Source organism: Manis javanica, chromosome 13 (genome assembly GCF_040802235.1).
Source record: "Manis javanica isolate MJ-LG chromosome 13, MJ_LKY, whole genome shotgun sequence".
Classification (NCBI taxonomy): Eukaryota; Metazoa; Chordata; class Mammalia; order Pholidota; family Manidae; genus Manis; species Manis javanica.
The window spans coordinates 85,787,267-85,815,113 of NC_133168.1; the positions used below are offsets into that span (position 1 = coordinate 85,787,267).

The window sequence follows — 27,847 nt, forward strand, 5'->3', positions numbered from 1 at the left end:
AGGAAAAGTAAAAATAGCCACTGAGCTGGAGAGACAGAGAGAGGGTTGGGAGAAGTAGGCAGGTGTGGGACTCCAGGCAGGGTGGAGACATGTGCAGAGGGGGTGCCCATGAGGGGTTGGGGAAGATGAAGGGCCCCAGGCAAAGAGAAGCACAGCCAGGGGAAGCACCCAGAGTGGCCCAGTTCCCTGGCATATTTTCCTCAGGGGTGAGCAGGGTGCAGAGGTTAGGAATTGGCAGTCTGAAAGCCTAGCTGGTGGGGTAGGGTTGCCAAGAACAGCTGTGCAGGTTGCTCACTGCACAAGAGTGTCAGCCAGAAGCCAGAGCAAGGGCTGCTATCATCTGTCACCCTTGCCACATCCTTCATGTGCTCAGAGGAAGGGGTGACTTCTAAAGACCCACATGACAAAGGTGGAAACTCAAATGTCCATCAGGAGATGAATGGATAAACAAAATGTGGTCCATCCATAGACTGGAATATTATTCAGCCAAAAAAAAGGAGTGATGTGTCACATGCTACAGTGAGGATGAACTTTGCAAACATCATGCTGAGTGAAAGAAGCCAGGCACAAAAGGCCACAGCTTGTATGACTCCGTTGCTATAGAACATCCAGAACAGGCAAATCCATAGAGACAGAAAGATTAGTGATGGCCGGGGGCTGGGAGGAAGGTGACAACTGGGGAATTACTTAATGCATACCGATTTCTTTTTGGGGTGATGAAAAGTTCTGGAACTACATAGGAGTGATGGTTGTGCCACATTGTGAGGGCGCTAAATGTCACTGAATCTTTTGCTTTAAAACGGTTGATTCTATGTTAGGTGGATTTCATCTCATTAAGAAAATGAAAGACCCACGCACAGATACTGGAGGGCCAGCTGGGCCCCTGCGCCTGACCGGCCACCCCACCCCCACCCCCAGGGAGCCCAGGATTGCTGACAGTCCCGGACCACAGCAGCCTTGGTGGCTCTCTGGGACTGATCGAATAGAATGTACTTATTGATTCATTCCCTCAACAAATATTTACTGAAAGTTTATTCGTCCAGGTGCTATGCTGGGTGGTGAGTGAATAACCAAGCCCCTGCCCTGGGGCTGACACTCCAGTGTGGCAGACAGACAGACCCCATAAACACAGCCCGAGGTCCAGCTATAGAGAGAAATAAAACTGGGGGCGTGGGGGCAGGCAGGGATGCGGAATAAAGGTTTAACTGGGTGACCTCACCGAGGAAGTGACATTTAAGCAAAGCCTTGGAAGCCAACAAAGAGGACTCCCATGGCTAGGTAACGGAAGAGCATTCCAGGAAGCGGGAACAGCAGTGTAAAATGCTGAGCTGTGTTATCTGAAATGAGTACCTCTGCATGTGAGCTGCTCAGCCATAGTGAAGATTCTGACAGAAATTCTGACTTGGATGAGGCAACATCTGGGAGATGTTCCAGGCATGAACCCCAACAAATGCCACCCAAAACCAAAAATCTTGTATGTCTATAACCAGTCGATGATCTCCAATCTATGCTAGGATGGGGACATTGGCAGCATCTAGAACTTAGTATGTGCCAAATACTGCCACCGTATTCACTCACTTAATGCTCACAGTGAACCCCACAGACATCAAAGGTGTTATCTCCATTTTAGAGGTGGGGGAAACCACTCGCAATGAAGTGGCTTACTGAAGTCGGCAGGCTTCGGACGCTCATGGATTTGAACCAGGGATGCTGTCTGGGAGATCCATGTGGGTGAGGCCTGTGAGCTTATTCTGAGGGTCCTCTTTAATGGGGTCGGGGAGTGGGTGTTCCTCACAGAGGGGCTGAGCCTGGTGGAGGGTCCCAGGCGCTGGAACGTTGGCATCAGAGGGCGATTGATGATTTAAGAATTCTTGTTGCTGTCTGGGCCCCTCCTCGCCCACACTGCAGCAAGAGGCAGAGGTGGGTGATTCAGTTACCAAAAAGAGAAGGAAAATTCCAGACAGAGAGATGGGAAGCAAAGAGCGGTGCAGACCAGGGGGCATGCTGGGAGCCGGTTAGGCCAGGCTGGGAGGGCAGCGGGGAGACAGACTGCCAATCCTCTTCTGGGCAGGATGGGGTTTAGTTGCCCTCAGCTCCTTGCATCTGACTTCCTGTCTTGAGAAAGGAAAGGTGGGTAGGACAAGGGAGAGACTGCAGGGCAAGGGCAAGCCCTCACAGGAGGGGGCAGCGTGTGGTGTCCATGTGAAGCGCAGGATGGACGCTGGGGGGACCCCAGAGGGAGGTGGGGACTGGAGGGGCCTGGGGGTTCTAGGGGCCCAGGTCAGAAGCCTCGGGTCATCCTTGACTTAATTCCTTTCTCTCAGTCTGTTTCTCTCCTCATCCCCCACCCCACACACACCCAAAACTTGGCCTTCACTCACTTCTCCCCGCCTCCATTGCCCCCACTTGGTCCAGCCCAGCACCACTCACCTGGACCACAGAGTCACTTCTCCCCTGGTCACCAGCTCCCGCCGTCACCCTGAAGTCTATTCCCCCCACCGCCCCTAGGAGGCGTCAGGAATACCTGAGCCAGAGTGCGGCTTCACTGCTCAGAAGTCACTACTCCCACTTTGCATTAGCTACCTGTTGCAGACATCGCTAAATTCCCACAAGTTAAGTGGCTTAAACAACACATGTGCATCATTTCTGTAGTCAGAAGTCTGCTTGGGGTCTTCCTGGAGTGAGACACAGGTGTAAGCCAATTTTGAGACTCTAGGAAGGATTGTTACCTGTTTATTCAGGTGTTGGCAGAATTCGGTTCCCTGCGGTTGTAGGACTGAGATCCTCGCTTGCCGGCTGTCAGCTGAAGCGGGGGCCTGCACTCCTGGTCTAGTAGCCCTCCCTCCATTTTCAGAGCCATCAAAGGGAGTTATTCTCACGGGGTATCTCTCTGACCTCTTCTGCCTCCTCCCACATTTAAGGACTTGTGTGACTAGATTGGTTTCACCCCATAACCAGAATAATCTCCTGTCTGAAGATCCTTAACTTAATTACATCTACAAAGTTCCCCCACCCCCAACTTTTTTTGATTGAAGTATAGTAGATACATAATGTTGGTTTTAGGTGTACAACGTAGTGATTCAACAATTATACACATTACTAAATGCTCACCACGGTAAGTGTAGTTACCATCCATCACCCTACAAAAATATTACAATAGTATTGACTATATTCCCTGCGTTACATTTTTGCAAAGTTCCCTTTTGCCATGTGAGATAACATACTCACAGGTTGCAGAGATTAGGACATAGATATTTGTGGAGAGGTCATTATTCTGTCTCCCAACTTCCTCACTCAGAGCAAAACCCCAAGTTCTCCTTGAGGCCACAAGACCCACACACCCCACACTCCCTCCTTCCTGTCAAATGGGTCTGCTTCTATTCTGTACACTCATCAGTCACATTCCTGCCCCAGGGCCTTTGCACAGGCTGTTTCCTCTGCTTAGCCTGGCCTAACCGGCTCCCAGTGTGCCCCCTGGTCTGCACCGCTCTTTGCTTCCCATCTCTCTGTCTGGAATTTTCCTTCTCTTTTTGGTAACTGAATCACCCACCTCTGCCTCTTGCTGCAGTGTGGGTGAGGAGGGGCCCAGACAGCAACAAGAATTCTTAAATCATGGCCCCCTCTCACTCCTACCCATGTTTCCTTTCTAGGCAGGGAAATCTTTCCTGACACACACAACCTTCTAATTCACAACCATCACTGCTTTATTTATCTCCATTGCCTCATTGCACTGAGATAAACCAAGGATATTTACTCCTTGTTTGTCATGTGTCTTGTCTCACTCCCCCACCAGAATGTCAGCTCCACCAGGGAAGTGCCCTCCTGGCTCTTCATGGCCTCTCCACCCCCATTTCAGCCCCTGGCACACAGCAGGTGCTCAATTAGTGTTTGTAGAGAGAATGGAGGGCAGGCAGCAGGCCTCAGCACGGAGAAGGACTCAGGCATCCACTAAAGACAGTAAGGGGCTGGGGGAGAGGAGTCTGTGAGAAGGGGGCAGGACAGAAGACCTTCTAGAAGCATTTTGAAGGTCAAGAGGACTCTGTGATGAACATGAACCAGCATGGAGCAAGTCTTACTCATGCAGGGGCATCAAATGCGATTCCAGTTTGTGCTGCCCCTGTAATGCATTTGCACCAGGGAGGTGGGGAGGTTTAGCTGGATAAACTCTTAGACTCATGACTTTTCCACTCATCTCAGATAACGGATGATCCTGTGGTCACCCCATGTCACAAGGCAGCTTGGGGACAATTCAGAATGAGAACATTCAGACCCAAGCTCAGGTCGTGCCTCAGACTTAAATATTCTCTGCCCTCCACTTGTGACTGGGATCTGGGGACCAGAGCAGTACAGGGACCCATCCTTCACTCCACCCTCCCTTGCCTTTCCTGCCACACTGTTAAAGGAAACCAGAGATAGATATTCAAGTAGGGAAAATACGTTTTATTTATTTTTTAAGTATTGCAATAGGGGAACAGACCTCACCTTAGAACCGGGCTCCATTCCAAATACAGCATGGGGATTTGTGGATTTACAGCCAAGGAGCAGGGTGCAGGCAGTGGATGGAAAATTACCACGAGGGAACATCAGGGGTGAGGGGCGTCCTGGTTTCAGTGATTTAGCAGGACTCTTGCTAAACTGGATTCTACAAGGAAGGAGACAGAGAAGCCCAAGGTTGAGGTCTAGTGAAAAAGAAGAACCTGAGAAAATTTTGGTCAAGAAGAGTCTTTGCCAACACCCAGGATCTGAGCTCAGGGAGGGAAGAGGGCTATAGGGGGTTAAATGGTGGCCCTCAAAAAAGTAGGGCCACACCCTCAACCCAGAACCTCTGACTGTGACCTTATTTGGAGAACAGGTCTTTGCAGGCATAGCTGAGAATCTTGGATCATCCTGGATTATCTGGGGGGGCCCAAACCCAATGACAAGTGTCCTTATAAGGGACAGAAGAGGAGACAGACACAGAAATGCAGGGAGAATCAGCCTGCCCTGACTGATACTCTGACATTTACTGAGAGGGGTATGGGTGTTACACATTTTTCAAACCCTTTATTTATTTATGGACCTTCAAGATACCCTATGGTCCATTAATAAGCCCATCTTTCTGATAAGAAAACTGAGGCATGGAGATATCAAGTCACTTAAATGGGTGCATTAGTCTGCTTGGGCTATTGTCATAAAATACCATAGATTGGGTGGCTTGAATAACAGAAATTTATTTCTCTCTGTTCTGGAGGCCGGGAGCCCAGGATCAAATTGTCAGCCAGTTTGGGCTCACACGGCCTAGAGGGAGAGCATGCACCTGTCTCCTCGTACAATGGCACTAATCCTATTGGATCAGCACCCCATCCTTATGACCTCATTTAACCTTGATTATTTCTGTAAGGATCCAGGCTCCAAATACAGTCACATTGGTGGCTGAGACTTTAATATACGAATCATGCAGGTGGGAGGGGGGATATGTTCAGTCCATAACAGGAGATCACAGTTACTAAGTGTGGGAGCTGGGATTCAAACCCAAACTCCTACCCACTGCTCATACAGCCAATGGGGAAGGGGAAAGAAAGCCTACAGAGGGGAAGGAAGAATGAACTGTAGGAGTGGCCTGAGCTGTACCCAGGTGGCCTGGGATTGTGGAATCCTGATCTTCAGCCCTCCTGGGCCTGAGAGTGACCACTTTAAACCTAAATTGGACCTGGTTTCTCTCAAGGTGAAAACCCTCCATTGACTTTTCATCACTCTTAGAAAAAAATGTAGGCTCCTCCCCATGGCCTTTGAGCCCCTGTCACCTCCATGACCCTGTGTCTTACCACTCTCTCCCTCCTGCATGTCACTCCAGCCTCTGTGATGTTTCTCAAATACACCCAGTGACTTCCAGCCTCAGGGCCTTTGCATGTGCTTTTCCTCCTGCCAGCAAAAATCTTCCCCCTGTCATGTGCCTGGCTTGCTCTCTCCCCACTCAGATTCACAGTGGGGCATAGACTGTCTGCAATGTCCCTTTTCCTTGTTTTTTTTTTTTAATTAAGGTATCATTGATATACAATCTTACAAAGGTTTTACATGAGCAACATTGTGGTTTCAACATTCACCCATATTATCCAGTGCCCCCCCATCTTTTCTTTTTTTTTTAATTACTTTTTATTGGGATAAAGTACACTGGACATAGAATTTACCCTTATAACCATTTTAAAGTGTGCAACTCAGTGGCATTAAGTACATTTGCAATGCTGTGCACCACTGTCTCATTCCACAACTTTTTCAGCACTCTTAATGGAAATCCCATACCCATGAAGTGGTCACTCTCCAGTCTTCTCTCCATTTCCTTGTCTTTTGTATTCACAGAACCCATCGGTTTAAGGCAGGTACATGGCCACCCAGGAAAACTACATTTCCCAGCCTTCCTTGAAGCAACACCATGTGATTTTGGGCCAATTGCATGTGAGCAACAGTGACATATGCCCTTTCTTGGTGATTCCCTGTCAGGGGAGAAGCAGGGTCTCCCCTTGACCTCTCCCCTCTCACAGGCTGGAGGGTGAACATGGATCTGCTGGTGCCTTGATCCTGGACTTTTAGCCTCCAGAACTGAGAGAAATGAATGTCTGTTGTTTTTAAGACACCCAGCCTATGGTATTTTTGTTACAGCATCCGAAACAACTGCCTGCCATCTGGGATATCCTTGACTGCCTGTAGCTCTCAGGAGAGTGGTTGGCTTTATGAAGCACTGGCCATGCACCAGCTCTGGCTGTCTGGTGATTCAGAGGTGATGTCCTTTAAGCCACGATACTGTTTCCCTTGCTGTCCTCATCCATTCCTATCCTAAGTTCAGATGGCACAGTCTGGATGGCAAGCTCAGATAGCGAGGGAGATGGCAGATCCAGCGTCTGGTGAGAGCCTGGTCCCTGGTTCACAGATGACATCTTCTCGCTGATGGCAGAGAGAACAGGGGGCTCTCTGGGGTCCCTTTTATAAGGGCACTGATCCCATTTTCCAAGCAGTAAACAGTGGGACAGTAAGGGTTACTTGTATTTGAGGGCCTTGTTGTTACAGCAGCTTAACATTTACCTTAACTAATACTCACAAAAGGAATATGCTTTCTTCATTAGCTGTTGTGAGGAGTCCATGAGGGAATATACATAATGCACCCAGCGTGTGCCTGGCACCTCTGGTTTGGGGAAGGAGATGCCCCTTCCCAAACTGCTTGGCATGTTCCTTTGGTAACTCTTGTCGCCAGACAAGAAGCCTTGTCTCCGGACTGGCTCGCTCTGCGGCCCCAGCTCCTGCCTGGAGGACCCTCTCCCCATGGCTCCTCTCTCTCTCATTCTGGTAACTATTCCCTCCCCATGCTCCTTCCTGCTCCCCTAGCCCCCTTCAACCTGCTCACCTCCCTTCCTTAAATGCTCTTCCACCTATCCTATGAGTGCACCGCCGGCAGCCTGCTGCACAGGGCTGGGCCCAGTCTCTCACAAAACTTTTTATGAACCTCTTCTGACTACTAAGTGGTTCAAAATATCCACTCCGCCCAGGCAATTTTGCTAAGCTGGTGTCAGGAGAAGAAAGAGAGACACGGGAGAGCTCACAAATGAAGCAAATTGCTAAAAATCGGATTTTTACTGTCTTATCTAGGAGCCACATGAGAGGAGAAGAGATTGCAATTTCTGCCAGAACTTTCTCACATCCCTGAGTCTGGGACAAGGAAGTGGTGGAGAACAGGGGAGGGGTGGGTGGGAGAGAGAACAGGAAACGTGGAGACACAAGAGGGAGGGAGCAGCAAGAGATGGAGGAGAAAAAAAATGCATCGAAGGAAAGGACCACAGCCAAGCCAGAAAATAGGGGTGACACTGAAATGAGCCTCCAGGGGGTTTGGGTGCCAGACTCCAGCCAGGGTACCTGCAGGGGCTCTACCTCTTTCAAAGCCCCTTTGCCCATGGAGTCCAATTTTAAATGCCTAGCACGCTCAAGCAAAAGGTAGCAGCCACTCACCCATTTGATTGATGGGAACACTGGGGCTTGGAGAAAGGAAGCCTTTGCTCAAGATCATAGAGCTAATTATTCAGTCTTGGGAATGACCAAATGAAAGGCAGAGCTGGGGGATCTCTAGGACTTTTCTGTGCATCAGTCTGGTGGTTTCTATAGGCAGCAGATAGGCAGCCCCAGACATAGGCCAGGAACAGATGACAGCAGGTGCATGTCTACATGGCCAGGCTGGAGATCTTCCCTCCAGTAGCCTGATATTCTATCTTACCCAGAATCCTGTTGCATTGGTCACGCTCAGGCTAAGAAGACAGAAGGCATTGTAGGTATTTCAATAGGAAGGGATTTAATTCAGGGAATCAGAGCCTGCAGACCCACTGAGAGGGCTGGTAGGAGTCGTGCCCAGCATCCAAGAAGGCAGCATGGACAGGAACCATGGAGAATCACAGCCGATGCTTAATAATCTCAACTGTCTGCTCTCAACATCAAAGAAAGCGAATGGCAGGATGGTGCCAGGAAGGTGCCAGGCAAATCTCACAACCGACCTTTGTTGGCTATTGACAGAAACTGCCAGATCACAGCTGAATGTCTTTTGAGAGTCCCATTTCCCAGATTGGGAAATTCCCTGAGATAGCTCCTGCTTCTCTTCCACCTGACACATCTCCCACAGACGCCTCTCGGTTGGAGACTCACCCTACAGCCTGCTGACAAGGGAGTGTGAGACAAGTAGTTCCCAGACTTCCAGCCCCTGAGACACAAGATTCCAAGCTGTTAGCAGATAATCCAGAATACCGAAAAGGTGGAACACAGAGATGGTGGCCAGAAGGGTTCCAGGGCGTGGTGGTGGCATGCTGGCACAGAGGAGTGCGGTGATCCTGGGCCATAGAGGATTGGGCCCAGGTGTTGGAGAGAGCTCCCTTGTCCCATGAGGTCATAAGGTCATTCCTTCCCAGACATCTCTTGGATTGAGTTCCTCTTTTCAGAGCAACAAATGTTAGGTGACAAAGTTGAGCCCTGACGATGAAGGGGATGTTTAAAAGTAAAGAATGGAATAGTTTTCAACAACAAAAGAAATGAGCTATCAAACTTTGGAGGACGCAGAGGAATCTTCAGTGCATGGCGCTGTGTGAAAGAAGCCAGTCTGAAAAAGCCACAGATTGTATGGTTCCAAGTATATGACATTCTGGAAAAGACAAAACTATAGAGATAGTCAAAAGAACTGTAGGGGCTTTGGGGAAAGGGGTGAGAGAGGAAGAGGTGAGCACAGGGGATTTTTAGGTTGGTGAAACTATTCCTTGTGATACTATAATGGTGAATCCCTGAAATCTTGCAAAGGTCCAAATCCATGGAATGTGCAATACCAGGAGTGAACCCTAATGTAACCAGTGAACTTCAGTTAGTAATAATGTATCATTGTTGCCGCATCAGTTGTAGCAAATGTAGCACATTAATGCAGGATGTTAATCATAGGAGAAGTTGGGGGAGGTATATGGAAACCGTCTGCACTATTTGTACAGTTTTTCTGTAAACCTAAAACTGCTCTAAAAATAAAACCTATTGATTAAAAAAAGAAGCCAAGAATGGCTTCTTGGGGCTGGAATGTGCTCCAGTCTGCAGTGCCCTCTGATGGCTTTGAGCTGCTGCAGGGGTTCTAGGGATTGAGCTTCCAGGTCCCGTGGCTGGCAACCATGAACCTCACGTAGTTTCCAGCGGACCTGGAAACTAGCCTGGCCGGCTTCCCTTGAGGGTCTTTTTCCAGGACCTGGGACGCCCTCGCCAAGAACCATCTTAGTCTCTCTTGGATTATTAAGCAAACTGAGGCTCAGTTTCCCTGACTGTAAGTAGGGCTATAATGTGTAAATTCAGGATAGCCTATGTTGTGCTACATAACAAACAAGCCCAGATTGCTCAGCTAGAAGAAGTGGTTTCCAGGTTCAGACATGGTGCTTGTTACCAGTCTGGGAAATGGGACTTTCAAAAGACATTCAGCTGTCATCTGGCAGGCCCAGGTTTGCAGCAGGTCAGCGTGGCCTGGGTGGATACTTCTGAGCCTCCACTGCAGAGGCAGCAAACACACAAGATGCCGACAGCTCTGCACGCATGGCCACCTGCCTCCTGCCCGGAGCCGAATAAGCAGACAGGATGTTCCAAACCCAGCGTCTCCCAGCGTCCACTCTCCCCTCCCAGAGCAAACCCTTTTCTGTCCTTCTCTCCTTCCTGCCCCACATTCCTTCAGAGCTGGAGGTTAATGAACTCATCACTGATGAGTGGGGACATGTCTGCAGAGGTTTTAATTACAGCAGAAAATTGGCCCAATTGGTATTTAATATAGAATAAGTGTCGAGTTAACCGGTCGGGGCAGGAGAAGCTGAGGTTTGCATGGAGGTAACCTGAACCCTGACTGCCTGGTTTTCCCTAGCAGCCTCCGAGGGCAGGAGAGTGGGCCCTGTGGCTCTGGCTCTCCAGAGGCTGCAAGGGGACCTCAGAGACCCTGAAAGAGGAAAGGGAGCAGCCTGGAGTGAAGAGGGGAGAAAATATTTTTGAAGCTTCATCTCAGGGCTCCACTCTCTGGCTTCAGGATTTTTCTCTTACAACATTTCATCTCCAGCTCTTACAAGTGGCAGTGGGAAAAGCACTGGGGCTCAAGGCATCTGGGTATTGGAGAGCTGGGGGCCTGGGGAGATCCGCCAGGGCTGGAAGGATTGGTCCCTGGGATGGGCAAGGGGGAGCTGAAGGAGCTGAACTTTCTAAGTGAGGATCGAGAGAGGAGCAAGCTCCCTGATCCTCTCATCCAGCCCCCCGTGTCCCCCACAGGGTAGCTGATGGAGGGGAATCTTCCAGGAGAGCCAGTGCTCAAGAAAGCAAGAAGCAAACATCCCACACAACCAGTCACAACAGGACAGCAGAAACCAACCTCACCCAGAATCCACTGCAGGTTATAAATTTTCCATAGACTCCAGTCCCCCCAGGGTGACTTCACTCTGCGCAAGGGGACACTTGGAAATGACAGCAGAAACCCTGGAGTGAGACCGCCCAGACTCTGGCTCTGTCACTTGCTAGCTAAGCAACTGAGGGCAAGTGATGGAACCTGTGCCTCAGTTTTCTCATCTGTAAAATGGGGTTGTAACTCTAATGGTTAGGATGGGCTGCAGAAACAAAGAAACTCCAAATCTCAGTGGCTGAAAATCACAAGGTTTATTTTTTGCTCAGACTTCAGGTCTGTTTGGGGTCACTGGGGGTGGGGTTCTGCTCATCGTAGTTCCAGTGGAGCACATTCTGGAACATTCTGGAACATTGCTTGCTGTCACATCAGAATGAACTAAGAGCTTTGGAAGGTCATGCACGGGCAATTGAAGGCGTTAGCCTGGGAAAGATTCGTGTCAATTGCACTCACAGCTCATTGGTTAGAACTAGTCACGTGACCTGACCCTCAAGGTGGGCAGGAAGCACAGTTCTTGGCTGGCAGCAGGCATGGGCTCCCACTTACAGACTGTTGTGAAAATTAAAGAAGTTCATGAATGTGAAGGACTGAGGACAGTGCCTGGCACACTGAGCTATTTACAGGTTCCTGGTTTGGAGTTTTATTGGGAAAAGTGACTTCACCCAGGTGCCTGATGCTGGTTGAGCAGGGTCACGATGGACTAGTGGCTGAAAGCCTGCAAGGTGTGCTCCACGCAGGCTCTAGGTATGCCCCAGGTGTGACCCAGGTGTGTGCCAGGGATGCCCCAACACTGAGGCACAGGTAAGGACACACCTGTGTGAGACCCTGAACTCAGCCCCCAGAGCTCCCTCGTGCATTCTGGGGAGGGAGATGTGCACTAGGCAGCTCCACCCCTGGACCAACAGGCACCCCTGCCCTCACAGAGATTCACCCTGCACCCGTGCCATCCAGCTGCCTGGGCAAGAGCAAGTGGTCGTGTCAACTTCAGCCTGCAACCCTGGACCTCCAGAAGGTGGGGGCCTGCTGCCACCCCTCACTGTCCTTCATGTATTGATTGTCTTTTGGCCAGGACATTCCCTCAGAACCATTTCACTCACTCAGTTCTTGATCCAGGCAGAGGAGGTGACAGGTGATGGGTGAGAAAACAGGCTCCAAAAGGCAATGTCACTTGCTCGGGTTCTCCCAGCAGAAAGTGGTGGAGGCAGGATTCGAGCCCAGGCTGCTGTCGCCAGAACTTTAAAAAATGCCAGCAAGCTGCCTCTCCAAGGCAACCTCTGTGTCCTCCATGGGCTGCCCACATGTCCCAGGGCCCCTGGTTTCTCCATCACCCAAACCAGAGCTCACTTCAAAGCTGGGAACTGAAGGGCCCCCTGAGCAATCCACATCATGCAGGGGCCCAAAGAGCACCGGTGACTCCAGTGAAGCCCAGCTGCCCTCCGTGGACCCAGCCTGAGCAGGGTGGCCGGGGCCAGGCGGTACACCCCCGCAGCTCTGGTTTCTTTAAGGACAGTGGCAAAGCAGCAAAGCAGTGCGGGGGCCTAGGGCCAGCTCCTAAATCCTCCCCTGGGCGCCAGTGGGGATGCTGGGGACGGCGGGAGGCCACGGCCAACCAGAGGGAGGCTCTCACTCAGGGTCTGTAGCCGCGACAGTGGACCCCCAGACAGGGGAGAGAAATGGATGGTGTCCTGGCACACGGTGGCAGGCAGAGGGGAAGCAGCCGCCGCTTGCCCTCCTCGGGGACGTCACCCCCACGTACACATCGCCCTGTCCATCCTCCATTGTGGGGTGGGGTGCCCAGATGCTCCTCAAAGTGCTCCAGCTTCCCAGGCCTCTTTTGCTGCGAGCTAAGTAAGCCCTGCCTGGGGCCGCCTTGCCCAGAAAGGGCAGGTAATGAGTTAAAGAGGATTTAGCGATGGGTCCGCCTGCTGAGAGATTAGATGAGATCAATATACAGAGGGCCGGGCGAAGATCCCCTCTTGGAGGCTCCTTAATACCCGTGACCCTGAGAGGTAATTAACGGCCTTGCTGGAGTGAGCCGGGGCCCTTCCCCCACCGCCTCTACCCTGCACTCGGCAGCCCCTCTAAAGCTGGGGCTGGGGTCTCCACTCCCTCGTACTCCTCCACACCAGCCCTGCAAGTTCAGAATCTGGACCTCGGTCCCACTGCTCCCCGGAGAGCCCACAGGGTAAATGGCAATAGTCACTATCATTTATTAAGTGCTTGCTCTGTGCCAGTAGCTGTCTAAAGCTTTATATAGCTTCTGAGTTCTCAGCATAGATTTAGGAGGTTATCATGAAGTCTGCTCTGTAGATGGAGAAACTGAGGCATGAAGAAAGGAGGGAGCTTGTTCAAGGTCACGACACCAGTAAATGATGAATCTGAGATTCAAATCCAGGGATTTGAGGGCCAGAGCTTAGGCCCCTTAAACTTTCTGGACTTAACAGTTTCCTTTGTTTTCCCCCCGCCCACTAACTGGCTCCAACTCCCAGACAAGACAACACCAATGACACCAGCGTATTGACTGTTCCCCTGTCATTTTTCTGGCACCTTTAACCATCTGGAACTCAACCGAGTATCGAAATGCAAGGGAAAACTGTGCACCAAAGTGCACATCACAAAGTCCATGTATCAACAAGAGCATGTGACCCAGGAGGTCTTCAAGCTCCAGGAAGACAAGGATCACATTAATCTTGTCTTGAGAAGTATAAGATCTGGCATCCAGACATAGGCTGAGTTCAGCAGCTCAGAGAACACACAGCGGTCACGGAAGGAGACTATGGCAGAAAAGCCAAGGTGTGCTCGCCGGAGCCATACAAGCTTCACTCTGGAACAGGTTCACGCCCTGAAAGATATATTCGAAGAGACCATGAACCCAGGTCGGATCACCATGAATGAACTGATCTCAGTTACCCGTCTGGATGAATCCGTAATAAAGGTGTGCCCCTGAACGTATCTCTAGGTAGCACACCTCACCCAGAGCCTCCCACACTTTTCATCAGCAGGCAGTTCCTACTTATTGAGTCATTGCTATATGCCAGGGCAGATGTTAAGTACTTCATATTTTTATTCTCATGACCACCACTTTATTGAGGAATCCTAAGCTCCCAGAGAGGAACTGTCTTCCTAGGATAATAAACACAAGAGCTAGAATTTGAACCCACACCTTCTGACTCCACACCCACAACGCTACACAGGACCCCTTGGGGGTTGGATCTCAGGCACTCCCCTTTGGGGCTGTTCCTGTTTATTTCTAGCTTCTGCTGAATCAGGACATTCATAGTCATCTAGAACCTTGCACCGAAGGTCCACAGAGTATTCAGTGCATAAGAACCGCATGTTAGACCCCGCACTTCACGTTCTCAGACTCCAGAATCCTCTGTTTGAAAACCCAGAGCTCACCAATACCTTTTCTTGACACCTCCCCATCTGTTCTATCCTACACGTTACAGACACAATCGCACACTCCCTCTGCCCTCTGGAGCCCAGGACAGCAGAGGATAGAAAGAAATTCCCTTGTTTAGACAAATAGGGAGAGATGCAAGACAAGCTTTCTCACATCAAGCAACCTGGTTCCTGAGGAATAGGAGGGCCCCCCTTGGGACCCATGCCCCTTTATTCTCCTGATCGTTCCTGAGGAATAGGAGGGCCCCCCTTGGAACCCATGCCCCTTTATTCTCCTGATCACCCCCTCCCTCCCCAGACTTGGTGCAAGAACCAGCGTGTCCAAAGGAGGAAACAGCAGCGACCCCCTCAACCCAGTCCATCACTAGAAGCACCAAACAAAACTGCCTCCATGAAAGAAGAGGAAAGCCCTTCAGCCGAGACGTCTGCAAACACTAGTCCCACGAGTCTAGACATTTCAGGTCACTGCAACCATGAGTCACCTTCGCTTCCTGGTCTCAAGCAACCCAGAGGGGCTGGTGCCTCTGGGGGGAGTTCATCAGAGGATCCTCAGCCTTCTGATCTCCAGCAGACATGTCTGGGAGCCTCTGATGCTCCTTGGGCCTCCATTCCCTACGACATAAATCAATTCATACAAGCATATGCCTTACCCATGGAAGATGACTCCGCAGGTCTATGCCAATACCTCCTCCCAAAGCCCCCCCGCTGGGGGCGTAGGGCTGGCACTGACCTTCAGTGTGACGGCTGACACACCCACAGCTCCTGAGAAAGGTCTGTGATCCAAATCCTGAGCAACCAAGAGACATTTCCAACACCTTTAATGAGTTGACTCCAGTCTAAATGGATCAGGGCCCAGGAATTTATCTTCTTCTGTAAGCAGGAAAATAAAAAAATCACTCTACCTTCTGTCATTGCCTGCAACTTCTGTCCTCTGAGTGCTTCCTTAACCGAACTTTAGCATCAAAGACAGTTATCAGGTGCCTTTGGAGAAGAGAGTGGAAATGAGCTAGTTTTCCTTGGGTCCTGGCGTGCCCCTGCTGGGCTAGCTCCCTGAATGCAGCCCAACTAAATGTGTTCCCCATGGACCATCTTTGTCTCTTATAAAGAAAATTTAGGAGAGTGACATCAGCAGACGGTGGACTAGGAAGTCGCTAAGACCTCCACTGAAACAATGATTTAACGATCAGGCGCTGATGAAAACAGCCATGAGTGCTCTGGAGAGCAATTGAGAAGCTGCAGCAACCCAGTGGAGCCCAAAATGTGAAGGTGGCCACATAGAAAAGCATAGGAGGCGTTTTACCTGTGGCACCCATCCCCCAGTCCTGCGTGGCTTTCTACCGAGAGGGATCCCTTGGTGCAACCCATCCTTCAGGAGCCCTCGTGGCTGTCAGAATGCCAGCAGCTTTTGCTGCCCCTGGACTCCCTCAGTCTTGGCCTGGGTTGATGCCAGCTGATGGAGCTGCCCAGAGTCCAAGCCCTGAGCCTCTGCTGGGGGAGGTCCTCGAGTAGGCACGACCCCTGGTGAACCCGTGAGCTGGACCTCGGCAATCAGGGGCTTCTCACCTGCTCCCATGTCCTTAGGATGTGCATCCTGCTTGCTGTCCTGCTCCCGGAAGCTGCCCCAAGGGCACAGCCATGAGATGTGCTGAGACCATCTGGACCATATACATGACTGCGCCCAGTTCAGGCCTCTCTATACACTCTTAAGATTGTGGAGGAAGGGTGCAGAAATGGATCGGGCTTGCCGTCACCCACACAAGCCTTGTAGGACACTCTGCAGGCTTTGCTGGAACATCTGTGAGGGAGAGGATGGGCAGTGAACCCCCAGAAAACTCAAGGCCCAGGCACCACCATACAGCTGTGGGAGTGGTTTGGTCGAATAAGATACATGTCCCAGAAGCTGTGGTAGGTGCAAGCCTAGTGTGCCATGGGACAAACAAATAAAAATGGAGTCAGCATGGCTAAAGGAAACAAAAATGGAGCCAGGAAGCCACTAAGGAAATGAGGTCTGCACGCGGCGGCCGTCTCATGTCAGAAGAGTGCCACACTGCATTCCCCAGAGCACCAGCTGGTAATGGACCTATACGGACACTTGCCTGATGTGCAACCAGACACTGAATAGTGTGCAAACTTGTCTGCAGGTTCCAAACGCAAAATGTTCAAAATAATTTATGCAAATGAGTTAACCTCCGTTGTTTACCTTTAAAACCCCTCAACTTTGTCTGCGGCTTGGAGGACAATTTAGGGTGCTACCTCAATCTGCGTCTCTTTGGATTGCCATACCTAAATTCCCAAATAAATGCAACTCACTCAGTGTTTCAAAAAAAGAAAACAGATCTGGCATCCGGTGGCTGGTCAGTACAATGCTGTGGTGCTGAATTGCACTAATGGCTATAGCCCTTACTTACAGCCAGTTAACTCATAATTTAGACACAATAGTAATGAGATCAGTTATGTAGAATGGCACAGGGAATTACTCCACGGGGACCAACCAGCAGTGCTGAAGGCAAGGGATGGGAAGAACACCCACCCCCCACCACCACCTACTAGCTGACCTCATTATTAGGATGGTTAGTATGATGGTTACAGAAAATGATGTCTGTCACATGGTTAGCATGGTCCATGGCATCTAGTAAGACTTCAGACATTAACCTGAAGTTTCGAGGGTGCTAATGGGAAAAGGATATAAGCAGACGTAAGACCTCCAAAAAGCATGGCAATGAGAACAATCTTGTGAGGTTGTAGGACTGTTGAGCAAGATCAGAAATTGTTTTGACCACAGAAAGAGCTGAAATCCCGTTATCTCTAGAAAGCCAGAATGGGGATTTGAAAAACTACCTAAACCATTGATAAACAATAACAAGAACTGACACTGATCAACCCCTGTGCATTAGCACCTCCCAGCAAGCAATGAAGCCAAGTACTATGGTCACCCCATTTATAGATAAGGAAACTGAAGCTCAGAAAGGTGAATGAACCTGCCCAAGGTCACACAGCCTATTGCAATCAGGCTGGGACTTGGGCTCGACTTTGACCCCAAAGTCCTGCCCTAGAAGGATAAACACAGAAAGAACAACAGTGATTTCCTCAAGGCTGGAAATGTGGGCGAACTTCATTGTCTATTGGTACACACTGTGTGCTTTCCGCCTGCAAAAAGAAAAAAAAAAGAGCTAAATATTTTTTTTATGTCATGAATGTACAATTACTTGAACATTATGGTTACTAGACTCCCCCTATTATCAAGTCCCCCCACATACCCCATTACAGTCACTGTCCATCAGCATAGTAAGATGCTATAGAATCACTACTTGTCTTCTCTGTGTTGTACAGCCCTCCCCATGCCTCCCACCCCCCATTATGTGTGCTAATAGTAATGCCCCTTTTCCCCCCTTATCCCTCCCTTTCCACCCATCCTCCCCAGTCCCTTTCCCTTTGGTAACTTTTAGTCCATTCCTGTGTTCTGTGAGTCTGCTGCTGTTTCATTCCTTCAGTTTTTTCTTTGTTCTTATACTCCACAGATGAGTGAAATCATTTGATACTTGTCTTTTTCCGCCTGGCTTAATTCACTGAGCATAATACCCTCCAGCTCCATCCATGTTGCTGCAAATGGTAGGATTTTTTTTCTTCTTATGGCTGAAAAATATTCCATTGTATATATGCACCACATCTTCTTTATCCATTCATCTACTGATGGACACTTAGGTTGCTTCCATTTCTTGGCTATTGTAAATAGTGCTACGATAAACATAGGGGTGCATATGTCTTTTTCAAATTGGGCTGCTGCATTCTTAGGGTAAATTCCTAGAAGTGGAATTCCTGGGTCAAATGGTATGTCTATTTTGAGTTTTTTGAGGAACCTCCATACTGCTTTCCACAATGATTGAACTAGTTTACATTCCCACCAGCAGTGTAGGAGGGTTCCCCTGTCCCCACATCCTCACCAACATTTGTTGTTGTTTGTCTTGGACGTTGGCCATCCTTACTGGTGTGAGGTGATATCTCATTGTGGTTTTAATTTGCATTTCTCTGATGACTAGAGATGTGGAGCATCAAGAGCTAAATATTTTTAAATCCTCCCTAAATATAACCCTTGTGATAAGAGGCAAAGCTTAAAGGAAGAAGCCTTTTTGGTGAGGTGTCCCCCTGGGGGAAGTCTGCAAGTTTCATAGGTGATTTAGGTCTGTTCATCTGGAAGGCTGGGGGCCATTACCACCCTGGAGCTGTGATCCTGCTCAGGCAAGTAACCAGCTTTTAGGATGGGTTTGCAGCTGACCCCACTCCCCTCCCTCCCTCCACCTCAAACCTGCTCCTCCTGCTGGCTGAATATGAAGCCAGAGAGGCAGGGAGGCCCCCCAGTTTGCTCCAGCACCCCAAACCTTCAAGGATCTTGAAGGCCACAGAGGAAGTAGCTTATCCTACCCTCCTTAACCTGGAATTCAGAACTAGCCAGCCATTCTACTGTGGGAACCCCTTTTAGAGAAATATTTGTTCTCCCTCACAAGACGGTACAAACAACTTTGAAAAGGACACAAAGTCGGAAACAATCTAAGGTTTAGCCACAGGAATGAATTACATGAATTATGGTCCTTATGGAAAATGAGACCAAAAAAAAAAAAAAAGAGGTGTTAAAGGCACCAAAATACCTATTGTGGTTGTAAGGGGTTGATTTGCATCCCCCCTGCCCCAAAAAGTACATCCAGTGTCCCATGTTCTAATCTCCAGGACCGGTGATTCTGTCCTTATTTGGAAGTAGGCTCTTTGAGGATGGAATTAGTTAAGGATGTCAAGATGAGATCATCCCGGATTTTAGGGTAGGTCCAAAATCCAAGGACTAATGTCCTTATAAGAGTCGGGAGAGGGGAGGTTGGAGATAGGCAGGGAAGAAGGCCAAGGAATGCAAGGAGCCATCAGAAGCTGGGAGAGGAAAGCAAGGATCCTCCCATACAGGCTCTGGAAGGAGCCCGGCCCTTGATCTCAGATTCTGACTTCCAGAACTGGGAGAAATATATTTCTATTGTTTTAAGCCACCCAGCTTGTTGGCACTGTGTTGCAGCATCTCCAAGAAACGAATACAGTGACAAAAGCAAGTTTCAGACCAATGTGGGCTGTATGATAATAGTATGTGTTAAAATGTTAAAAAGATATGTAGCAGCTGTGGTCAATGCTGTGCCAATTGTCCTGGGGTCACCTGAAGCTTTAGCAGACAATTCCCCTACAGGCTCCCAGCATCCCACCCCTAGTAGCTGTATCCCCACCTTGGCAGCTTTTCGGGGGAGGCAGTTAGTGCCCCCAGGAGCAGCCCTCAATCAGGGAGGGGTGGGAGCCGCTGGGTATGCCCCACCTCCCTCACCTGGAGGGGATAGCGCGGAGATGTGCAACCTACAACCACCCTCTGAGTGTCCCAGAGCTCCCCAGCAGGACTGACCCCCAGGTGCCCACAAGGGTCACCTGCTCATTAACACCCCAACCTGTTGGCTTCCTACTTTCCCTGTTGTGTTAGTTACCTAATCCTGCTTAATTACACAAACCTTGGTGGCTTAGATTAACAACTACTCTTGACCTCTCAGATTTCTATGGGTCAGGCATTCTGACAGGGCCCAAGGGGAAGGGCTGCTCTCTGCTTCCCTATGTCTGAGACCTCAGATGGATGCCTCAACGGCTGAGGCTGGAGTCCTCTGAGGGGTCAGTCACCCGGTGCATGACTGGTGGCTGCTGGCTGAAGACCTATGTATTGTCTGGAACCCCCACATTTGTCCCCTCACGTGGTCTGGGCTTCCTTACAATACGGCAGCCAGGTTCCAAGGGCAAGGATTGAGAGAGAGAGAACTAGGTGGAAGCCTTCTTTCCTTTCATGACCCAGCCTCTAAAACCTCTCAGAATCACTTCCTTTTTACTCCATTGGTCACATCAGTCACAAGCTCTGCCCAGATTCAAGGAGAGAGAGCACATACGTCCCCTCTTCTGGGAGAAGCATCAGCATATTATGAGAAGAGCTTGTGCCATGGGATAAATCCAAGGGGCAGCCATCTTTGAGAACCCCAACCTGCCCTTCCTTTCCCCTTACCCTACCCCCTACAGCTATTTCCCGGGATCACTTCCCAGGACAGCAGACTGCCCCCACATCCTTGCTTGTCTCAGGGTCTATGTTTTTGAGGGAACCCAAATTAACACATCACACAAATCAGTACTACATTTATGTAGGTGGGAATAGGCATATATAAATGTTCAGAGAAAGATCCATAAGAATATACCCCAAAGAGACACAACAGCGGGTGCTTTAATGAGGGAGCTGCGATAGAGGTTAGGAGGGCTCATCTGTAATATCTGGATATTTTTGCCCCAAGGAGGGATTTCCTGCATCCCCTGTGGAATGTAAAAGAGGGAGGGGCAGGATCAGGAGGTGCTTGTGACCTCAGGACGCACTAGCCCTGCAGCAGCTGTGACTCACTGAACACACACAAGAAGCAGGAAGCCAGGAGACAGAGGACAGGCTCAGGCAGTCTCCCTGACCCTCCCTGGGGAGCCACCAGCCCATTTTGCAGCTGAGCTTCGGACTCGGCTGGTTCAAGGGTCCAGGATTCCTGGGAGACTGGAAAATGCCCTTACCTGCAAGGGGCACTTGAGGCTCAGTTACCGAATTTATTAAATGGGTATGATAATGGTTACCTCACAAAGTTGCTGTGAGGCCCACACATGATTACACATCCAAGTGATGGGTACGGGCACCTAAGAACAGTAACAGTTGTACTGAGTGACAACTGTGTATCAGAAGTTGTTGTGCTTTTTTGACTTAATTCATGTAAATCCTCACAATAACACTGTAACATAGAAACTATTATTGTCTATGAAACCAGAGAAGGTGAGGAATGAGGCAAGACCACACAGCCAGGCTGCCAGATCATTGACTTTCCTTTCCTTTGGACTCAAAACACCGTGCTCTTTCTACCCGTCAGCCCATGTCTCCCATGGAAGAAACAAATGAACAAACAGGAAAAGTCGGAGCTCGAGAAAGACTGTTTTCGTGGGCTTTTTTTGGGAACCTAGGTGGGCTGGCATACCCCAGGGGCAGGTCCTCTTTCCCTCTCCATCCTCAGCTGCTGTCTGGATTCCTCTCAGACGGTCCTCTCCAAACCAGGGACTTGGGGTAAAGCTGGAGCCGGGCAAGCACATCCTTCAAGATCGGAAGAAAGGGGGGGGTCCTCTCTCCTCCAATTCCCATTTAATTTTTAAGGGGGAAAAACTCCCCATGTGATGAGGCAGAGCAGCGGGTTCCTGGGGGCCTGGAAGCCCTGTTGCCATAGCAACCAGACTCACTCGCATTTTCTGGTACAGGAGTTGGCTGGGCCCACAGCTTGGGCTGGAAGGGGATCAAGGGGTAGGAAGACCTCAAGAACATCCCTTCCCCTCAGACTGGACCACCCACACCCCAGAGATGTGGGGAGAGGCCTCCCTCTTTAGACCTCCCTCCTGAATCTGGGGCAACTGTTTCAGTTTTGCAACTTCCATCTACCCTGGAAGATTGCCACAAAACCTCTGAGGAGGGGGGTGTCAGGATTCACACAGCATATGGGTCACACAGAGCTCTAAGAGGCATTTCCTTTTCTGTTTCCTTCCCCCCCTGCAGCTTTTTATCTGAATGAGGTATAACTTCTGCTGATCTTCATTTCCAGCTTGATGAATTTTTACATGTGTATACCTGTGCATCCACCACCCAGATCAAGAGAAAATGTGTTCATCCCTTCACAAAGCTCCCTCGTGCCCTTTTCTGGAAGTCAGTAGCCCCCAGTCTGACTTTGTCACCATATGTGACTTTTGCCTGTCCCTGAACTTTGAATAAATGGAACTGGACCACATGTCCTCTTCTGTGTCTGGTGTCTTTGGAATTACATTTAAGCTCAAAGGAATCATCCTAGTCACCACAAGTTTTAGTAGACTATCCCTTTTCTTTGTTGTGTAATATTCCATGGCCGGGATATACCACTATTTGCTTATTTATTCTACTGCTAATGGATATTTGAATTGTTTGCAGTGATTGTTTATGAATACAGCTGTCACAAACATTACTGTATGTGTCTTTTAGGGAACACAAATTCACATTTTTGTTGGGTAAATACCCAGGAGTAGAACTGATGGCCCATAGGGCAGGTGTATGTGTAGTTTTAGGAGATACTGCCAGTTTTCCAAAGTGGTTGTCATTTTATATTCTCACCAGCAGTGTATGAAAGTTCCAGTTGTTCCACATCCTTGCCAGCATCAGTCTTTTTTTTTTCTCCCTCCCTCCCCATCAGTCTTTTTTATTTTAGCCATTCTGATGGGTGTGTTGTGGTATTTCATGGTGGTTTTATTTGCATTTCTCTGATCATTGATGACATTGCACATCTTTCCATGCACTTATTGGCCATTTAGCTGTCTAAGTTTTCTATCATCTATAAATTTGGTTGTCTGCCATTTCTTATTGATTTATAAGAGCTCTTTATATATTCTGGATATGGGTCCTTTGTCAGATATACCTATTGCAAATAACCTCCTTCTGGGGGAATATTTCCTACTCCAAGTTATCCCCAGGTTCTGGACTGGGAGAGGGCACAAAAGCAAATAGCCTCAGATTATTCTTTTCTGGCCCCACCTTTATGAAGAAGGCAGACACCCTGGTTTCTTGAATGTCTGTGACTTGCCAAGGACTTTATGTCAGTTATATCCTTATATAATTACAACATTCTAACTTAATTCCCTTATTCAACACCAATTTGAAAATCTGATAGATGCCAGATATTGTGGGACCCACTGGGAACAAGTGTCAAGGTCTAGAAAGAGGCTGGTCCAGTGGGGAGAGGTGAGACAAGACTATAAACATGAAACCATATTAACAAGGCAATATCAGAGGGTGGAAGTGCTGGAAAGGTGGTGGTTAGAAAGGGTGGTCGGGAAGGTCCCGTGTAGGAGGTGACATGGAGTTAGGGACTTGAGGAAGGAGGCAGAGTGGGCCACGTGAGATCTAGGGGGAAGGGTGTTCCAGGGGTGGGGAACAGCCAGTACAAAAGCTCAGTGGAGCTGAAGTGAAGCAATAGGGGGCGGCATCCAGAGGAGGCTGAGTGAAGGATTTGCCTATAATCTAAGAGCCCTGGGGATGGACTGCAGCAGTCGAAACAGAAGGACAACATGAACTTCCTTGTCTTTTCAATGACCCCTCTGGGCAGCTGTAAGGACTGATGGCGGTAGGGCAGAAGCAGGGAGTTCAGAACAGACACGACCCAGTAATCCACGGGAGCTACGATGGAAGCAGGACCAGAGTGGGGGCTATAGAAACAGTGAATTCAGGCTCTGTTTTAAGTGCTTATTATCACCCTCAATTTAGAGAAAATTGCATCCCAGAGAGGTTAAAGGATTTGCCCAGGTCACACAGCTAAGAAATGGGGAAAGGGCAAGAAACCCAAGTTTGACTTGAAAGATGTCATGTTGTGTGGGTGGTGTGGCCTCCGGTAACTTAGAGATGTGGGGATCCACCTCGGTGGGGGGATAATAGGGAGAGGAAGCCTGCAGCCAGGGAAAATCCACCTGTGCTTATGGTGGCCTCTACTTGGGCCGCAGAGCAGACAAGTGGCAAGCTGCAAATTGAATTGAGACCCAGAGCATGGACGACTTGTCCCCTGTATACCCAGCGGGGCCCATTCAGAGAAATGACAAGGATCTATGGACCCTCAGGAGAGCTGAGAAGCTCTGGTTGATCTTTGAGTGAGTACGGGGTGGGGTGGGGGGCGCGTGCTAGGGAGCTGCGGCTGCCAGCCCCATTAGCACCACCATCATTATCCCAGATTTATGTGTGCATAATCCTCCCCCCATCCCTGGAACGCTCCGGCATCTCTCCTGGCTGCAAACCCGACGCCCCCGGAAAGAGCTGCGGAGCCGCCTGCCAGCGGGCCTGTAGCACGCCGGGAAGGGGGCTTTTGGGGAGGGAGCAGTCGGCAGGGAAGAGGAGGTGGCCGGGGAAAGGTGGGGAGGCAGGAGCTGGAAAAGATGGGAGTGAGGTGGCAAGACGTTAGTGCAAAAGGGATAGAGACGAGACAGGGAGGGGGGGAGGCACTGTGGGGTGGGTGGGGAGACACGTGTCCCGGGGGGCAGGGCCGCACAGAGCGGACCCCAGGGGCACCCGAGGGTCTCCTGCGCCCTTTGTGGCCAAGGCCTAGGAGGGACGCCCAGGAGTTGCTAGGACGCCACGTGCGGGGCCCCCGCTTCAGAGAACCAGCGCCCCAGCCCCACGGCGTCCTCCACGGCCAGGAGCCCCGGGATCGGGGGTGGGGAACTCCGGCGGAGCGCAGTGACTCCCCACAAGCCCCGGGATGGGGGACGCCCCCGCCCTTCGGTGCTAGAGGCCCCTCCCTGCCGAGGGAAATCAATGCCGAGGAACCGTCAGATCTCCAGGCGGGCGGGGCTTGGGGGGAGGCTTCATAAAAGATGCATTGTTTCCCCGGTTCGCTCGCGGCTCCCTCCCCTGCATCCTGCAAGATGGCGGCGGCCCCAGGGAGAGCGCGCAGCCCAGCCCCGCGACGGGGAGGGGGCTGGAGGCGGGAGCGGCCTCCTCTCGTGCTGGGGAAGGTGGGGAGAGAGGCCGGGATGCAGGGAGGAAGGGGAGAGAGAGACGGAGGGGGGAAGGGGGGCTGGGCGGCTGGGAGAACGCAGGGGAGGCAGGAGCCAGTCGGAGGGGGGAGGGCGGGCAGGCGCGGGAGAGGGAGGGGAGGGCGGTCGGCTGGGAGCCGCGGGGGTGGTGGGGGAGAGCCGGGTGCGCGGGGAGGCTCCGCGGGAGGCAGGGGAGCTGGGAGGGGGCGGGGCAGGAGGAGGAGGAGGAAACGGGGTGGCGGGGTGGGGGAGAAAAACGCAGCGAGGGAAGAAACTTGGACAGGAAGGAATGGACCCCCCCAGTCCCCCAGCTGTCAGGAGGCCCAAGGCTACACCCTGTCCTCCGGCCCGGATCTCCTAGTTCCAGCGCCTTCCCCCACCCCCGTGGACACGGGCCAAGGGACCCCACCACCGGACGTGGGGGCATCCGCACCGCATTGTCCTGGCTCCCCACCCTCCTTCGCACCCAGCACCGGGGGTGTCAGACTGTGAAGGAAACCGCCCCATCCCGTCCCCATCAGGCTTCCCCCGGGCAAAGGTCAGCCTCCAACCCCGCTTTGCTTCCCTGTGGCCGGCAAGGGACAAGAACCCCACTGACTCCCAACTCAAGGCCTCCAGGCTAGGCCCCAGAGAGCCCCCCACTTCCCTTAGCAGAGGAGGAGATTTGGGTACATCTGCACGGGTCCTACCTTGTGGAAGGCAAGATGAGATTCCAGAAATGGGAAACTGAGGCAGAAGAGAACCGAGAACACAGTATTGCCCTCTTTCTCCCTCAAGGATCCCACCCTTGACCCCAAGCCTCCGTCAGACCCCCTCCTCTTTGCCTACTCCCCCATCCTGCCTGGACAAACATGATAACTGTTTCAACCTCCCCCCCTCTTCCAACCTCCTGCTTCACCATAGGGGAGCTCCCAAATGCCTGAAAATATCTTTAAATTAGGAAAAAAAGCTAAGCCGCCAGGGTCCTTTGGTCTATTAAAGGAGGAGCAGAGGCCAGTGGCACCCCTCCTCCCCCTTACTCTGGTTTTGCATTTGAAGCCCTGACGGCAGATCAGCTGAAACAATGAAGGGATCTGCCTAGCCGGCCCCAGCTGCTTCCTTTTCAGTGGTCCTGTGCCCCCTGCCAGGTGTGCCAAAATTAGGATGGCTTCCTTCTTGGGGCTCTTTTCATCCCCCCGGGGCGGCTAGAGCCTCTGAGGTGCTAATGAAGCTCCTGTAGCTGTCTTCCCTTTGGGCAGAGCTGTGCCTGGAAATCAGAAATGTGTTCTCGAAGAACTGCCCCCAGGATGGAAAGTATTCCTGCACCACGCTCAGTGAGGGTCTTCATGCAGCACCCTCCTTAAACCCCTCCAATCTCTCTAGGTCCTGGAGACAGTCACCTCCTCCAGGCAGCCCTCCCAGCCTGCAGGGAGTTGCTCTGTACTCTTTCCCCTGGGGTTGAGCAATGAAATATGACTGCCTGGGGTCAGATCCAGACCCCACCTCCTTTCTGGCGCAGAGCTTGGGTTTCTGTCAAATGAGGATAATGATGAAAACCCATGTCATGACTTTTATGTTCCTGAAAGGAAGTCATACATGCAAAGTGTGTACAACAACCCCTAGAAGTGTTCCTGTAGCCACATGGGGGGTGGGGGGCCCTCCCTGAGCCCCAGCCACACGTGATGTGCTCGCACCCCCGGGCTTCCTTCTAGAAATTGACTGTTCCTTCTGGATATTCCCACAGTTCCATCCTATTCAGGACCCTGCTCATATGACATCTCCACAGAAGGAAATTTCCTTGCCCCTTAGCCCAAGTGGCCTGTCTTACTGCTTCCTGACATTATACTACTCACCTGAGCTCAGGCTTTGGAACAAATCCTGGCTTCAGTTATTGGCTGTGTGACCTTGGGCAGATTACTTAACTTCTCTGAGCCTCGGTTCCCTTATTTATAAAATGGGGATGGTGGTAAACCTACCATGTACAGTTATTGGGATGACCTAGTGAACAGCCCTTAGAACAGTGCCTAGTTCCACACTGTTATTCCAGAAAGAATATTGTTTGCATTATTTCCAGGTACCCTCCCCAACTAGAATGAAAGTGCTCCTGAGGGCTAATACTTCGGGGGTAGTACTCATTTTATTCACTGATGTATCCTCAGTGCCCACATGGCGTGGCATACAGTAGGTGCTCAATAAATATTTGATAAATGAATGACAAAATGAGGTCCTACTGGACCTGAGTGTTTTCTCATCTGTCAGATGGGATAATAGCATGTTTGTCAAAGATATTGAGGATTCTATGGGATAAATGCTGCTGTTTGGTTTTAGGTATAATTTACATTGAACCTAGAGCAAAACACCTAGCACTTGGAGAGCACTCATGTACCTGACCTAGATTTAGAGGCAGGGAGAATTGGAGGAGACACGAGACACACTTTGCTGCCTCCAACACTGACTCTGGTTTTCTTTGCAAATAGCACTTGCTCACTGAGCAGCAATGTGCCCTGTTCTGCGCTTGCCTTCCAGCCTGCCTGGCTTCTAGGGATGGTTGAGTGACAAACTTCTGACCCATGAGACCCCAGCAGAAGTCAGCTGGGTTGGGGGACAGAGGTGGGGGAGGGGCTAGAACAGGGTGGGCACGTATTACCTGAACCTCAGTTGCTTCACCTATAAAATGGGGATTAAAAATGGCAAATTGCTGTGGGGAGCATACAGTAAGTGACCTAGAGGACATCTAGGTGACCAGGGGAATCTGGGTGGTGCTGGCCCTGAAGCCATCTAGCCTTCCACCACATATGGAACTCAGATTGTTTGGTGAGGGAAAAGCAACCTTTTTGTTTAAGCCACTACAGCTCAGGTATTTTGGTGCTTACAGCCCAATGCGTTCCCAGATGATGGTATTGAATTTCTCTGGATTAGTAAAAATGCTCAGGACGGGGTCACCGT

General features: G+C 50.5%; 2 long non-coding RNA genes across 2 annotated transcripts; one reads left to right on the top strand and one right to left on the bottom strand.

Moving 5' to 3' along the window:
- Window positions 1-11,150: 11,150 nt before the first annotated feature.
- On the bottom strand, window positions 11,151-17,196 carry LOC108403524 (uncharacterized). The gene is made up of 4 exons (XR_005061434.2): window positions 15,872-17,196; window positions 15,039-15,178; window positions 14,791-14,920; window positions 11,151-13,748 (listed from the first exon to the last, which is right to left on the bottom strand). It is a non-coding gene; the product is annotated as an uncharacterized lncRNA (long non-coding RNA).
- Window positions 17,197-24,391: 7,195 nt separating this feature from the next.
- On the top strand, window positions 24,392-27,457 carry LOC140845566 (uncharacterized). Its single transcript, XR_012124408.1, has 2 exons — window positions 24,392-24,901; window positions 25,226-27,457. It is a non-coding gene; the product is annotated as an uncharacterized lncRNA (long non-coding RNA).
- The last annotated feature ends 390 nt before the right edge of the window (window positions 27,458-27,847 follow it).